Source organism: Microcaecilia unicolor, chromosome 13, assembly GCF_901765095.1.
Source record: "Microcaecilia unicolor chromosome 13, aMicUni1.1, whole genome shotgun sequence".
NCBI classification, from domain to species: Eukaryota; Metazoa; Chordata; class Amphibia; order Gymnophiona; family Siphonopidae; genus Microcaecilia; species Microcaecilia unicolor.
The window spans coordinates 20,212,304-20,227,905 of NC_044043.1; the positions used below are offsets into that span (position 1 = coordinate 20,212,304).

General features: G+C 48.7%; 1 protein-coding gene across 3 annotated transcripts in view; it reads left to right on the forward strand.

Annotated features, from left to right (window-relative positions):
- CMTR2 (cap methyltransferase 2) overlaps positions 1 to 15,602 on the forward strand; it is a 194,303-nt gene that overhangs the window by 11,233 nt on the left and 167,468 nt on the right. The gene's annotated exons all lie outside the window — the stretch shown is intronic.

The window sequence follows — 15,602 nt, forward strand, 5'->3', positions numbered from 1 at the left end:
ACTCCCATCTCTAAGCATTTTATACATGTCTTGGGAAAGTGCTAAAACGCTTTCCAAGCCAGTAGAAAAGCTGCCATGAGAAGCATGATAGAGACAAGAGGGGGTCTGCTTAACATTTCATGAGCTGTTAATTTACTCAGTCCCTTCCATTCCAGCCCTGTAAATCGAGTGGCAGGTAATTCTGATTAGACTGCTTTATAACTCTTCTTTCCTTAGCATCTGGGCTGAACCATCCTGGACAAGCAGGTGTGATCCCTTCCTTCTAGTAGCCAGGTAGAGAAACCTGATTTTTTTCCCCCCAGTGACATCACTGAAATAACTTGCTGATGCTCAATGGAAAACTCCTGTATCCTGCAGGTGATGGGTTGTTCAGGCTGGTGCTCCTGGTCCCTGGCCTTGCTCCCAGCAGTGCAGGCCTTTGCCACACAGCTTGGTTGAGCCTAATAGCCAGCTGCCAGGTTCTTGGATCCACAGACCAGATCTGGTCGAGCTTGGAGTGTTTATCTAGAGACAGTTGGGCCCAGGGCAGGCCCTCTGCAGCTGCCTCCCCCCCCCCCCCCAACTTGGCCCACTTCCCCCCCTACTCCAGCTGCCCCTTGCCCCTCCCCTTACCTTCCTATGTCTGCTCCTCCCTCAGTCTGTCACTTTCCTGCTCCTTTGTCCTGGGACCTGGATTATCACATTAATGCAATCACCTGGGTCCTGACACACAGGAGCAAGAGCGAGAAACTCCGATGTCAGCCCTCCCCTCTCAGCAGCTATATGTTGCTCCACTGCCCCCAGCCTTGCTTGATAGGAACCACTGTGCAGGTCACTTGGCTTGGCCCTGCGGGGCCCTGCCAGAGTGGGTGATGGGTCCCCATGTCCTCCCACTCCCTTGTTGCCCATGCACTCCACTTGGGTGCTGTCTCCCCTGTAGCTCCCAGGCATGAAAATCAAAAAAAAAATTGGATAGCTAAATTGGGGGGGGGGGGGGGGGGAGATAGCATGCACCATGGGCATTCCTTCCATGTGCTTTGGGGGGGGGGGGGGGAGATAGCGGGGCTTCTCCCACACCACTTTTAGGCCTGATTATGGGGGGTCCTGCTGGGGACCCTTAGTGGTCCTGAATCTTTTTTTGGCTCCAGAGCTTGGCACAGATGGTCAAGCAGGCTCTGCAGGTGGAGGCTGGGTCCCCTGTTAGTGGGGGGCCCTTTGAGCCCCTGAGGGTTGCTTTGATTACGGACCTTACTCTGAAGACAGTCTTTTCTATTAGCAATTTGCATCACTTGTCCAAAATGGTATATCCCAGCTTAAAGGAAAGGAAATTAACCAGTATGACTAAATTTCACCTTCTTTCGACAGCTAAGCTCTAGCAAGAATTTAGTTTATTGTTGGCTTAATATGCCACATTTCATAAAATCAAAGTGGTTAACAAAATAAGATCAACGGTTGAAAGAGAGCAAAAAGAACTCCAACTGCTAGAAAGAACAGATTTATTCAGAAGAAGAAACAGACCAGTAGAGGATATTGAGCCGATCAACCTGCAGAGCCAGACCACTAAGCTATAAAAGCCTTAGTGAAAAGGTAGATTTTTGGGGCAGCTTTGAGTTGTTCATTACGAAGTGAAAAGGCAGGGAAGGACTCAAGGCAAAGAGCAGAGTGAGAAGTGAATTGAAGCCTAGTATGTGATAGAGCAGGGCTGGAGAGCTGGTAGAACGAAGGGTACAGATAAGTTTACAAAATTATCTATGGCGAAACACCGGGGTACATGACAGACCTCATCGACCTGCCAACCAGAAACACCATAAAATCAGCACGATCATACCTAAACCTCCACTACCCAAGCATCAAAGGACTCAAATACAAATCTACTTATGCATCTAGCTTTTCCTACTTAAGCGCACAACTATGGAACACACTACTAAAAGTAGTAAAAACTACGCTCGATCACCTAAATTTCCGGAAACTACTGAAGACAGACCTGTTCAGAAAAGCATACCCCACCGACCCAACATAAAAAACCTGGATACCCGCGACACAACGTAACTGTCAGGTTCTCAGGTTCAGAGCCCGCGGGGCCGGGCTCTGGAGCAAACGTGAGCCCTTGGGCTGCTGACGAGGAGCGACAGCAGCAGGCAAAACCCACCAACCAACACTGGGTAAGCACACCGGCAGGGACTGCAGGCACTGCCCAGCGAACCGGAACACATGGACTGGAATCCCCCGGACTGGAGGACACAGGACTGGAACACACACCGGACCGGAACACACTGGACTGGAGCACACCAGACTGGAACACCCTGGACTGGTCCCCCGGACTGGAGGACACAGGACCGGAACACGGGACTGGTCCAACAGCTTCACCTGTACTTAGCTACTAAGCCCCCCAAGAGTTGAGCTCCTGGGTTCGAGTAGCCGACAGGACTTACTGGATACCGGATGACATAGGGACCAGGACTGGAAACAGAAGTGCTCCTAACCCTAAACTGATCTACGTGCTCCCAAGCCCTAAACCAGCAGGAGTGTTCCTAACCGTAAACTGACAAAAGGACTTCCTAAGCCCTATACTAAACAGGAGCTCCTAATCCCTGCTCAAGAAAGGGACTTCCTCAGCCCTAGACTAACAGAGCAGGGAACTAAACACAAAGCTAACACAGGTGCTACTAAGCACCAAGCTACAAGCAGAGCTTTACACTAATAAGCTAAACACAGAACTAACCAGCTACCTAAGCACTGCTCTAGCAAGCTAGCTACAACTAACAAGGTGCTTCCTAAGCACTACTCTGGCAAGCAACCAGAAGAGCTCCTAGCACTAAAAGGGAAGACAGGGGAGCCACAAGGAAAAAGCAGTGAAGCTAACACATAAGCCAAAAGTGATTCTAAATCACCAAACACCAACAGCAAAGACTGCAATGCTCCCAATAGCACAAACACCAGAAGTACTTCTAACAGCAAACTCTGCAGTGTTCCTAACAACACCAAACCCAGGAGTACTTCTAATAGCAACAGAGCTTCCAAAGCCCTACACATAGCAATGCTTCCAAAACCAAGAGGGAAAAGCAGGGGAACCAAAGGGAAAAGCAGGAAAGCTAAACACATAGACACCAGTGCACACTGCACTAACACTAACCTGGACCTTAGCAAAAGCAAGCAGGGACCCTAGACACAATGTCAGAAGTGCACACTGCACCACCCTACCTAAAGCAAACACAACTGTTGCAAAAAGCCCTGAAGGAAACAACACCACTTCCTTTATCAAGGCCCTCCCTGATGATGTCACACTCCCTAGACCTAGGCAAAAGCACACTGACCCAGAGAGGCCCAACCCACACCAATGCAAAACCGTGAAACACTTGAAGCCAGTACACCCAAAGAGAGTTAGAGCAACTCAGACTACCCACCCAGGTGCAGTATAGTGAAACAATTAGAGCCCTGCTGCTGGAAGCTGCCAGCACAGAGAGACAGAGCCAGCTCAGAAAGGACAGAGAAAGAAACAGAAGCCAGCTAAGAAGCTGACTTCCAGGAAAGAGGTAAGTTTGAGAGGGGTTCAGACCCCAATCATAACAGTAACCAAAGATCGTAATGGATATACCCTAACTCTTCCTCCCCCTTTCTAGTTCCCCCAATTGCATTTACCATACATGTAACCCATTCTACCACAATTTCACCTGTATTTGTTCATACCGGAATCAGCTGTTTACGGTACTATGTAAGCCACATTGAGCCTGCAAAAAGGTGGGAAAATGTGGGATACAAATGTAACAAATAATATAGAGGACTATCAAGGATGAGAGAGAGGCAGGAGAATCAGAAGAGAGAGTTTAGCAGTTGGTTTTCACCTTGGTGAGAAATAGCCCAGACTAGTGCATTTTCAGTTGCCATCTGTATAATGTTTGTGTTATGTTTTTAATGTTAGAATTAGAGCAGGGGTTCTCAATCCAATCCTCAGTACACATCCAGTCAGTCAGCTTTTCAGAATATCCACAATAAACATGCATGAGACAATTTGCATATATGGGAGGTAGTGCATGCAGATTTCTTATGCATATTCACCCTGGGTATCCTGGAACCTTAACAGGTTGTGTCCCGAGGACTTGGTTTAAAACTCTGGGTTAGAGTGATGTTTATTTTATGTAAGGGGAATGATTCATTGCTCCGAGTACAAATATGCAGAAACAAAGACCAGGAAAGCAAATTGCAGATAATAGCTTTCTGATAGCTAATCAGCTCTGATGAGTTACAGTCCATTAGATTAGTGAGACAGCTTTTGTTCAGTGTGAAAAGTTGTATAACTCATGAAAGTCAATCAAGGGCTACATCTGTACCTTTTTAGCTGACCTTTATTTGAAAAGTGGATCAGCTCAGGACCATTTTGAGAGTAAGTAACAACTCTTCCTAGGTCTGACGTGTGGTGAGGAGGTGGGCGGTGGCACGGCAAAGGAACACACAAACCAAACACTTTCAACCAAATCCATGCATAAACAGGAAATACTGAGACATATCCCAAGAAGTTGGTGGGTAACACTGTTAGGAATAGCTGCAGTGGCACATTTAACTGCTTTTCCCTTTGCCTTGTGGATGTTTAGTCCAGTAATCAGTTCATGTCTTCCTCCCACAGTTTGAAAGATGTTTGTCAGCAAAGTCTGTGAAGCTGAACATGTAGATTTTTCATACGATTTATCAGCAATTTGTTTAGCGTGAAAATGACTTCAGATTTATCGAGGCCACAACAGCCCAGTGTTTTCAGTTAGACAATGCCAGTGCAAATCACACTATTTTATTTGTAAAAGGTAGGCTTAGACAAGCTGGCATAAATATATATAAATCTGTACCTATAATTTTCTTTTAATGTGCATCTCTACTGTACTGACACTAGAGGGTAACAGTATCAGAATTCCTGTGCCGGGAGAGATGTTTGCAGAAGGCATATGCAGAAAATAATGGAAACTTTTAGTGTATACTATTTACACACACTTGTGCAGTCCTGGGTTTTTAAAAAAATATATAATTATTATGTTTGAGTGGATTGCAAACAATGGCCACAATGGCTGCTACTTCCATGAAAGATTGACATTAGAAGCTATTTCTTGTTGACTTGAGGGTCATGCATGCTTTTGTTCTCCCAAGGGTCACCTTCAGAGATCTCCATATGGGTGCAGTGAATTGAAAAGATTGTGCACATAGGGAAAAGGGAATGTATTTCCACCAGTTTAGTGCATATGTGGCCTTCACAAGAAGTATGTTTACATGTAAATACATTTCCTAATTCTGAATGTGAGCTCTTTTCAGATCTTTGCATTTGCAAGCCTGTGCTGCATAGTGCAGCTAGGAGATGAGTAGAGACCTTTAGAGGTTGTTAGAGAATGGTATGGGATTTGCGTTACAAGACGTATGAGGAGAGACTTGCTGACCTGAACATGTATACTCTGGAGGAAAGGAGAAACAGGGGTGATATGATAGACATTCAAATATTTGAAAGATATTAATCCGCAAACGAAACTTTTCCGGAGATGCGAAGGCGGTAGAACGAGAGGACATGAAATGAGATTGAAGGGGGGCAGACTCAAGAAAAATGTCAGGAAGTATTTTTTCACGGAGAGAGTGGTGGATGCTTGGAATGCCCTCCTGCGGGAGGTGGTGATGAAAACGGTAACTGAATTCAAACATGCGTGGGATAAACATAAAGGAATCCTGTTCAGAAGGAATGGATCCTCAGGAGCTTAGCCGAGATTGGGTGACAGAGCCGGTGGTGGGAGGGCGGGGCTTGTGGTTGGGATAGCGCTGGCCAGACATATGGTTTGTGCCAGAGCCAGTGGTGGGGGCGGGGCTGATGGTTGGGAGGTGGGGATAGTGCTGGGCAGACTTATATGGTATGTGCCCTGAAAAAGACAGGTACAAATCAAAATAAGGTATACACAAAAAGTGGCAGATATGAGTTTATCTTGTTGGGCAGACTGGATGGACCGTGCAGGTCTTTTTCTGCCGTCATCTACTATGTTACTATGTTTCAGTAGTGGCTCTTCCTTCCCCTTGTGAACCATAAACTCTGCCTCCCTGTTGACTTTGAAAGGAAAGGAACAGAGTGCTTGGAAGCATTTCAAAGAATGCTTTGCATGCTGGATTTTGAAAGATGACCTGTCCTAATGGAGGCTGATACTATCTGAGCTTCTGTCATCACCAGTTTAGCTATGGTAAATGAAATAATGACCATTTGAGTTTGGAGGATTGGAATTTTGGGATGTTTAATTTGTGCTTTCAAAATTTGAAAGTACTTTTTTCGACCATCTACAGGGGCCATTAGAAGTAAAGCTGGAGAACTTATTGATTCTTGCTAGCTGGAACCAGGCCATGAACCTAGATTTACACCTACCTGGGCATTTTGGTTTTGCAGTTCATATTCCCTCTAATTTCTCTTAGTTGTGGCATTATAGCATGAGCCCTAAGATTTTTCTGGAACTCATAAGTAATGCCACACTGGGAAAAGACCAAGGGTCCATTGAGCCCAGCATCCTGTCCACAACAGCGGCCAATCCAGGCCAAGGGCACCTGGCAAGCTCCCAAACATACAAACATTAAACATGTTATTCCTGGAATTGTGGATTTTTTCCAAGTCCATTTAGTAGTGGTTTATGGACTTGTCCTTTAGGAAACCGTCTAACCCCTTTTTAAACTCTGCCAAGCTAACCGCCTTCACCACGTTCTCCGGCAACGAATTCCAGAGTTTAATTATGTGTTGGGTGAAGAAAACATTTCTCCGATTTGTTTTAAATTTACTATACTGTAGTTTCATCGCATGCCCCCTAGTCCTAGTATTTTTGGAAAGCGTGAACAGACGCTTCACATCCACCTGTTCTACTCCACTCATTATTTTATATACCTCTATCATGTCTCCCCTCAGCCGTCTCTTGAGTTGGGAGCCCCAATTCCAGCCATTTGGTTTTGCTGTTTTCATCTACTGGGCTTTTTTTTTTTTGCCAGAGGTTGACTCCTTCCACAGCCCCTCTGGCTAACTGGAGCAGGGTTAGACTGGAGTTGAAGCATTGCAGGGGCCACTGAGCTAGCCCTGCAGAAGTGCTACTCTTTTATTGCCATCAGTTGAGGCTTATTTTAACCCTCTGCCGCCCTTTTATATTTGGCTGGCAAAAGAGACAGTAGTATAGGGGCACATGCTTTTCTGTCCTCTTTTTGTGGCTTGTGTTCTCTGCAACCACACATGCCACCATTTATAACAAGCGAATCTACCATTGAGGGGCCTTTTGTATGTTGTTCTAAGGGAGGTTTTTCCCAGTTAGGCCCCATGCTCATCCCTCTTTAACCCAGTCAATGCTTCAGTAGCCCTTTGTAGACACCTCAGGCCACAGTGCTGGTTGGAAGCCAGTGGGTGTACACCTCTGGTGGTGGTTGGGGGTGGGGAGGAGAACAGGACAGGCTGTGAAGGCACCTTTGCAGGATCTCCAACCTGTGCTAGCCCAGCATTTGAACCAATTGGGCTGACCTTCAGTTTGTACAGTATTCAATGTACAGTTATCACTGTTTGAAGTAAGAATGTTTAAGGTATTTATTTCTGGAATATTATTGAAATGGGAGAAAGATGATGGCCTTCCAGTGATTGTATCTGATAAAACATTTTCTATTTACTTATACCTGTGTCATGTGACAAATACATTTTTGTTTCCCCAAATTTGAAAAGGACTTTTGAGTTTTTGTAAATAGGTGTTAGATCTGCAGTTTCTGTCTTTTGATGTTCATGTGATGTTACAAGAACTGCAAGCTTACAGTAGACCATGACCCATTATGACAGTATTATCCAAGGTGTGTACTGTCAGTTTCATTTTATGTTTAAATTTATGTTTACAATCCCCAATTAATTTGTCCCAAAGCACTTTAGCTGTCCTCCAGGGCAGGTTGAGCATTTAGAACAGCCGTCTAACCTCTTTCACCTTCAGTATTGCACTTCTACACTCTGTACATTTCTGTACCTTTATATCACTTTATATCACAGGGGAACCAAACATCCTACCATCATATGGAAAAGACAAGACTTTTTTAATGATACATAGTGCTGTAGTATATAGTACTACATTCATGAAGCATTTAAACTTAGCTAAACTGTAGCCTCTCTTACCTGGCTAGACTAACGCTCTGAACGTTTCCCCACATCTTACCCTACTAAAAGTATGAGCAGTGATTAACACTACACCCCCCCTTTAGTTGTATTAGAAGGTAAAATTATGTATCATACCTGATAATTTTCTTTCCATTAATCATAGCTGATCAATCCATAGACTGGTGGGTTGTGTCCATCTACCAGCAGGTGGAGATAGAGAGCAATCCTTTTGCCTCCCTATATGTGGTCATGTGCTGCCGGAAACTCCTCAGTATGTCGATATCCAAGCTCCATCCGCAGGACTCAGCACTTAGAGAATTACACCCACAAAGGGACACTCTGCCCAGCTCACCACCGCCGAAACGGGGGAGGGGAATTAACCCAGCTCATCCCCACACAAGTGGGGGAGGGGAATCCGTCCAGCTCATCCCCGCGGAGCGGGGGAGGGACACCACCCCGCCAATGCGGGGGGATCTGGCTTATCCTGCAACCGCGGGAGGAGCTGACTGACCCTAACACCGCCGAAGCGGGAGGGGTACAAAGCTGCCCTACAGCCGCACGAAGCGGGAGGGAGCGCCGGCAGAATTTATGTCTCAATCCAGCCCCGTAAAACGGAGGGGAGAGGAATGCAGCAGCTCACTGTAACACAAACTCGTCTCAACTCTTGAAGAATCCAATTGAAAAAACTTGAACACGAAGTCCTCCTGAACAGGAACTGAAGACTAAACTTGAATCTGAAATGCAACCAGAATATAAACAGTACAGATATCTGGGAGGGGCTATGGATTGATCAGCTATGATTAATGGAAAGAAAATTATCAGGTATGATACATAATTTTACCTTCCATATCATCATGCTGATCAATCCATAGACTGGTGGGATGTACCGAAGCAGTACTCACCCAGGGCGGGACATTGAAATCCCTGACCGCAACACTGAAGCTCCAAACCGGGCCTCCGCCCGAGCAGCCACAGTCAAGCGGTAATGCCTGGAGAAGGTATGGGCCGATGCCCAAGTTGCCGCCTTGCAAATCTCTTCCAAGGAGACGGACCCAGCCTCTGCCATCGAGGCCGCCTGAGCTCTAGTGGAGTGAGCCTTCAGCTGGATAGGCGGCACCTTCCCCGCGGCCACATAAGCCGCTGCAATGGCTTCCTTGACCCATCTTGCCACTGTAGGCTTAGCAGCCTGCAGACCCTTACGAGGACCTGCAAACAGGACAAACAGATGATCCGATTTCCGGAAATCATTGGTCACTTCCAAGTATCTGATGATGACTCGTCTCACATCCAGATATTTGAGAGCAGAGTATTCCTCTGGGTAGTCCTCCCTACGAAAGGAAGGGAGACAGAGCTGCTGATTCACATGGAAGCGAGAAACAATCTTGGGCAGGAAGGAAGGCACTGTGCGAATAGTCACTCCTGCCTCAGTGAACTGCAGAAAAGGCTCTCGACATGAGAGTGCCTGGAGCTCGGAAACTCTTCTGGCTGAAGTAATAGCCACCAAAAAGACTGCTTTCAACGTCAGGTCTTTCAGAGATGCCCTCGACAAGGGTTCAAAAGGCGGCTTCTGCAAGGCTCTTAGCACCAGGTTGAGATTCCACGCAGGCACCACTGAGTGCAGAGGAGGGCGCAGGTGATTAACTCTCTTGAGAAAACGTACCACATCTGGCTGCGAAGCCAGGGAAGTACCCTTCAGGCGGCCCCTGAAGCAAGCCAGAGCTGCTACCTGGACTTTAAGGGAACTGAGCGACAGGCCTTTCTCCAGACCTTCTTGCAGGAACGCCAGCACTGAAGAAATTGGAGCAGTGAAGGGAGAAAGTGAGCCTGCTTCACACCACGCTGCAAAGGTATGCCAAACCCTGGCGTAAGCAGTAGAAGTAGAGCGCTTCCTCGCTCTCAGCATAGTGGCGATGACCTTGTCTGAGAAGCCCTTCTTCCTCAGACGCTGCCGCTCAATAGCCAGGCCGTAAGACCAAAGGGGAAGGGATCCTCCATCACCACGGGACCCTGATGCAACAGGCCCTGCTCCACTGGCAGCCGCAGAGGGTCATCCACTGAGAGCCTGATCAAGTCCGCATACCAGGGACGTCTGGGCCAGTCCGGACCCACCAGGATTATCCGGCCCAGATGCTTTGCCACCCCGTCTAGTACCCTGCCCAACATGGGCCAGGGCGGGAACACATAGAGAAGCTCTTGTGTCGGCCACTGTTGGAGAAGAGCATCTACTCCCAGAGATCAAGGGTCCCGTCCTCTGCTGAAAAAGCGCGGCACTTGGCAATTGGCCGATGACGCCATCAGATCTAGGCTCGGCCCCAGTGCTTCGTGATGTCCAAGAACGCCTGAGCCGATAACTGCCACTCTCCGGGCTCCAAGGTATGGCGACTGAGAAAGTCCGCCTTGACATTCATGACTCCGGCAATGTGGGCAGCTGACAGCTGTTCCAGGTTCGCTTCCGCCCACTGGCATAGATTCATGGCTTCCTTGGCTAGAGGGGCGCTCTTGGTACCTCCCTGGCGGTTGACATAGGCCACAGCCGTGGCATTGTCCAACAGGACCCGTACTGGCTTCAACGCCAGTACCGGGAGGAACTCCAAAAGCGCCAACCGAATGGCTCTGAGTTCCAGGAGGTTGATAGACCACTTTGCCTCTGCAGGAGACCAGAGCCCCTGCGCTGTCCTTCCCAAGCAGTGGGCTCCCCAGCCCGTCAAAGAGGCGTCCGTCGGGACGACAATCCACTCCGGGGTCACAAGAGGCATCCCTGCAGACAACTTGTCTGTCTTCAGCCACCAGCTCAGCGCCTTGCGCACTGCTGGGTCCAAGGGAAGGCGCACAGCATAATCCTCCGACACCGGAGTCCAGCGCTGCAGCAGAGAGTGTTGTAGTGGTCTCATATGAGCCCTGGCCCAGGGCACTACTTCCATCGTGGCCGTCATAGAGCCCAACAGCTGCACATAGTCCCAAGCCCGAAGCGGAGAGGCTACTAGGAACTGGTCCACCTGAGCCTGAAGTTTGACAATCCGATTGTCCGGCAGGAACACTCTGCCCACTTGGGTGTCGAATCGAACTCCCAGATACTCCAGGGACTGAGTCGGGTGCAGCTGGCTTTTCTCCCAGTTGATGATCCACCCCAGGGAGCTCAAAAGAGCAATCACCCGGTCCACAGCTTTGCCGCACTCTGCATAAGAGGGGGCTCGGATCAACCAGTCGTCCAGATAAGGATGGACTTGTACTCCTTCCTTTCGCAGGAAGGCCGCGATGACCACCATTACTTTGGAGAAGGTCCGCGGAGCAGTAGCCAACCCGAACGGGAGGGCTCTGAACTGGAAGTGTCGGCCCAGGACTGCAAAACGCAGAAAGCGTTGATGAGGAGGCCAGATGGGAATATGCAAGTACGCTTCCTTGATGTCCAAGGATGCCAGGAACTCCCCTGCCTTCACTGCCGCTATAACAGAGCGGAGAGTCTCCATGCGAAAGTGCCAAACTTTCAAGGCCCGATTGACCCCTTTGTGGTCGAGGATAGGCCGTACAGAACCTCCTTTCTTTGGTACCACAAAGTAAATGGAGTAACGTCCCTTGCCAAGCTGATTTTCTGGCACCGGAACGACCGCACCCAGGCGGATCAGATTGACCAAGGTCTGCTGCACTGCCACAGCTTTGACCGGAGACTTGCAGGGAGAGAGTACAAACCCGTCTCTTAAGGGTCGGCAGAACTCTAGCTTGTAGCCGTCTCTGATGACTTCCAGCACCCAAGCGTCTGAAGTTACCCTGGTCCACTCGCCCAGAAACGAGGACAGGCGTCCTCCAATCTGCACTGGGCCATGGACCAGGACCCCGTCATTGGGTACGAGACCCTGGGGGAGGACCGGAGGGCGCACCTCCGGGACGGCGGTCTCTGCGAAAGGAATGCTGCTTGGGGGAGAAATTCCTCTTGAAGGAAGAGGGGGCAGAGGAGCCCGACTTGCCCGGGCGGTACCGACGGGCTTCCTGAAACCGTCCTCTGGAGATACCGGGGCGAGCACTGGCCCGAGCCCTAACCTCTGGTAACCTCTTGCCCTTAGACGTGCCGAGATCGGTCACAATTTTGTCCAGCTCGACCCCAAAGAACAGCTTGCCTTTAAAAGGCAACTTAGCCAGGCGGGACTTAGAGGCGTGGTCAGCAGACCAATGTTTCAGCCAAAGCCACCGCCGCGCAGAGGCTCTCAAGACATCATACAGTAAGTCTGCCAAATAAGCCAAGCCCGATTCCAGGGCCGGCCAATCAGCCCTCAAGGAAGGATCCGAGGGGGAAGCCCGCTGCACAATCGTCAGGCACGCCCTGGCCACATAGGAGCCGCAAACTGAGGCCTGCAAACTTAAGGCAGCCGCCTCGAAGGACGACCTTAAGGCCGCCTCCAATCTTCTGTCTTGGGCGTCCTTTAGGGCCGTGCCACCTTCCACCAGCAACGCTGTTTTCTTAGTCACCGCAGTGATTAAAGAATCCACGGTAGGCCAAAGAAAGGCCTCCCGTTCACTTTCAGGCAAAGGATAGAGGCGGGACATAGCCCTAGCCACTTTGAGGCTCGCTTCCGGGACATCCCATTGAGCCGAAACTAAGGTGTGCATGGCATCATGGACGTGGAAGGTTCTAGGCGGGCGCTTCGTCCCTAGCATAATGGCGGAGCCAACAGGGGCTGAGGGAGAGACGTCCGCTGGAGAGGAAATCTTCAAAATGCTCATGGCCTGCACTAACAGGTTGGGCAAATCCTCTGAGCGAAAGATCCGCGCTGCAGAGGGGTCATCCGCTCCATCCGAGCGGGAATCCGTCTCCTCCAAGGAATCCCCAAAGGACCGTTGGGAGAACTCAGATATGCTGCCCTCATCTACATCAGAGGAAACAGCGTCCTCTAAGGCCTGGGAATCCACCCGAGGGCGTTTACTTCTGGGGGCCTCAACCCCTTTATCGGACAAGGGAGAAGGGGCAGCGTTTTGCATAAGGAAGGCCTGATGCAGCAGCAAAATAAATTCGGGGGAGAAACCCCCCAGACTGTGCACTTCAGCAGCCTGGGCCACAGCCCTAGACGCACCCTCAACCGGCGCTCGCAAGAGCGGGGGCGAAACATGCTGCGCATCCAAGATGGCGTCCGTCACGACACTCCTCGAAGGAGCCGCGCGGGAAGAACGGCGCTTAACTTTAGCCGCTTTTTTGCCGTCGCCCAAATCAAGGGCGGCCATGGCATTAACGTCTCCCAGCTCAAGGGCGGCCCAAGAAGAAGCCGTCCGAGCAGAGTGGCCGGCCAAGATGGCGGAGGCGACCAGCGGGGATGGGCATTTATGGCGGGAAAAACCGCCGCACCGGAGGAAGACCCGGGACACTGACCGGCCTCCGAACTGACACCCAACAAGGGCGAATCAGACTTTAAGACCCCCGCATCCCCGCTAGAAGCGCACACGCGGTCCGGGGAGCGATTCTTCGCGCCCTCGCCCTCCGACGCCATAGGCCACGTGGAGATCGATCAGGGAACCCCCTGCCCGCTATAAAAAGGTAAAAATTACCTGCTTCTCGCTCCGAGCTGTAACGACCTGGTGTCCCAGTGAGTAGCTGCAATAAACGTTTAAATAAACGTCGAAATAAACGCCTTTAACGACGTCCCAAATTTTTTTTTTTTTAACGGAGCCAGCGGGAGGGGGGAGAAAAGGAGGGACCTGGCGCCACCAGGTTTGCACTTGCTCAAGAAGAGCCTTCAACCCCAGGTACTCAACAAAACCTAAAAATTAGGCTTGGAGACCTAGCCAGAGCTGCTGCTGTGTGTGACCACCACCTGCTGAGATAGAGAACATACTGAGGAGTTTCCGGCAGCACATGACCACATATAGGGAGGCAAAAGGATTGCTCTCTATCTCCACCTGCTGGTAGATGGACACAACCCACCAGTCTATGGATTGATCAGCATGATGATATGGAAGTAGGTGTTTGCAGAGGGCATGTATCAGTTGGGAGAGTAAAGTGTAGACAGCACTTTCAAATCTGTGGATGGTAGTTTCAGTGGAAAAAGCAGGCACACATCTTGGTGCACATTTTATTTTTGAAAAGTTGCACCCAGCACTATCTGCTTTACAAAAAAAACATACACAAAGTTAAAAAATTCAGTTATAAAACACAAATAGACTCTGAAAACAATAAAACAAAACGGGAATTATTTATTATTATTATTTATTGCATTTGTATCCCACATTCCCCCACCTATTTGCAGGCTCAATGTGGCTTACATAGATCTGTTAACATTGTTATATCAGGATATCAGATACAGTTAGAAATGTGTAGCAATTAAGGAAGGGAGGAGGGAAGACGGAAGAGAGTTGCTAGGGTAGGTATAGAAGGTGGGCGAACGGTAGGCTAGGATAGGGGAGGGCAGACTTATACGGGGAGGCGGGACTGGTGGTTGGGAGGCGGGAAATACTGCTGGGCGGACTTATACGGTCTGTGCCCTGAAAAGGACAGGTACAAATTCAAGTTAAGGTATACACATATGAGTTTGTCTTGGGCAGACTGGATGGACCATGCAGGTCTTTTTCTGCCGTCATCTACTATGTTACTATGTAAAAAAAAAACCCATATTGATACTGCCTTGCTAAAAAATTGGTTTTAACTGTCTGTTAAAATAAGCAGAGGCTGAATCTGGTGCAGGAAATAATGCAGGCATTGGCTTTTGGGGCAAAGTGTTTCTCAGTGTGAGGCATTTGTATATATTGCCCCTTGTTAAGAATACAGAGCATAGGGCTACTTTTTCTTCCCTTCCATAAATATTTTGAGGCTGTTCAAGTGAATCTGTTTTTATTATTTTTCAGTATGAGCTTCTGGTGAGTCTTTTACTAAAGAGTATCTGTTACAATACACATTTTATTCCTGTGAGCCCTGCTGCAGCTAACTTAGGTGCTCACTTAAGACTTACAAAGTTCCACAGTAGTCTTTGGATCTTTGTTAGTTTAAGTGCTTTGAAATGAGCCCCTTAGTATTTTCCCTGTTTCTGGAAGACTTACAACCTAAGCGTATACCTGAGGCAAGGTAACAGGGAATGGCAGTAAGGTTTGAACCACTACTTAACATTTCTAGAGCGCTACTAGGGTTACCCTTGTCAGCCCAGCTCCTCCTCCATAACTTGACTGTTATGAATAATTCTCCAGGATCCTATTCAGTGGTAACAGGTCATGTTCTTAGGAGGAAAACAAAGTTACTTGTAGCAGATGTTCTTCATCCTCATAATGATGGAGCCTAAGTGGTTGAGCTACTTTTAGATTAACGTTACAAAAGCTTCTGAGCTACCTCCCCAGGAAGATTTCCATGCTGCTGACTCACAAACAGCAGCTGTAAATAAGGTAATGAAATACCTAGGACCTTTTAGACGGTAGTATTTTGGAAGGGGTATGTAAAAGTTTGGTGTCTGCTGGCATCTTAAACCCTAAGATACAGTAAATCTACTGTGCAGATAAGTACATAAGTATTGCCATACTGGGAAAGACCAAAGGTCCATTGAGC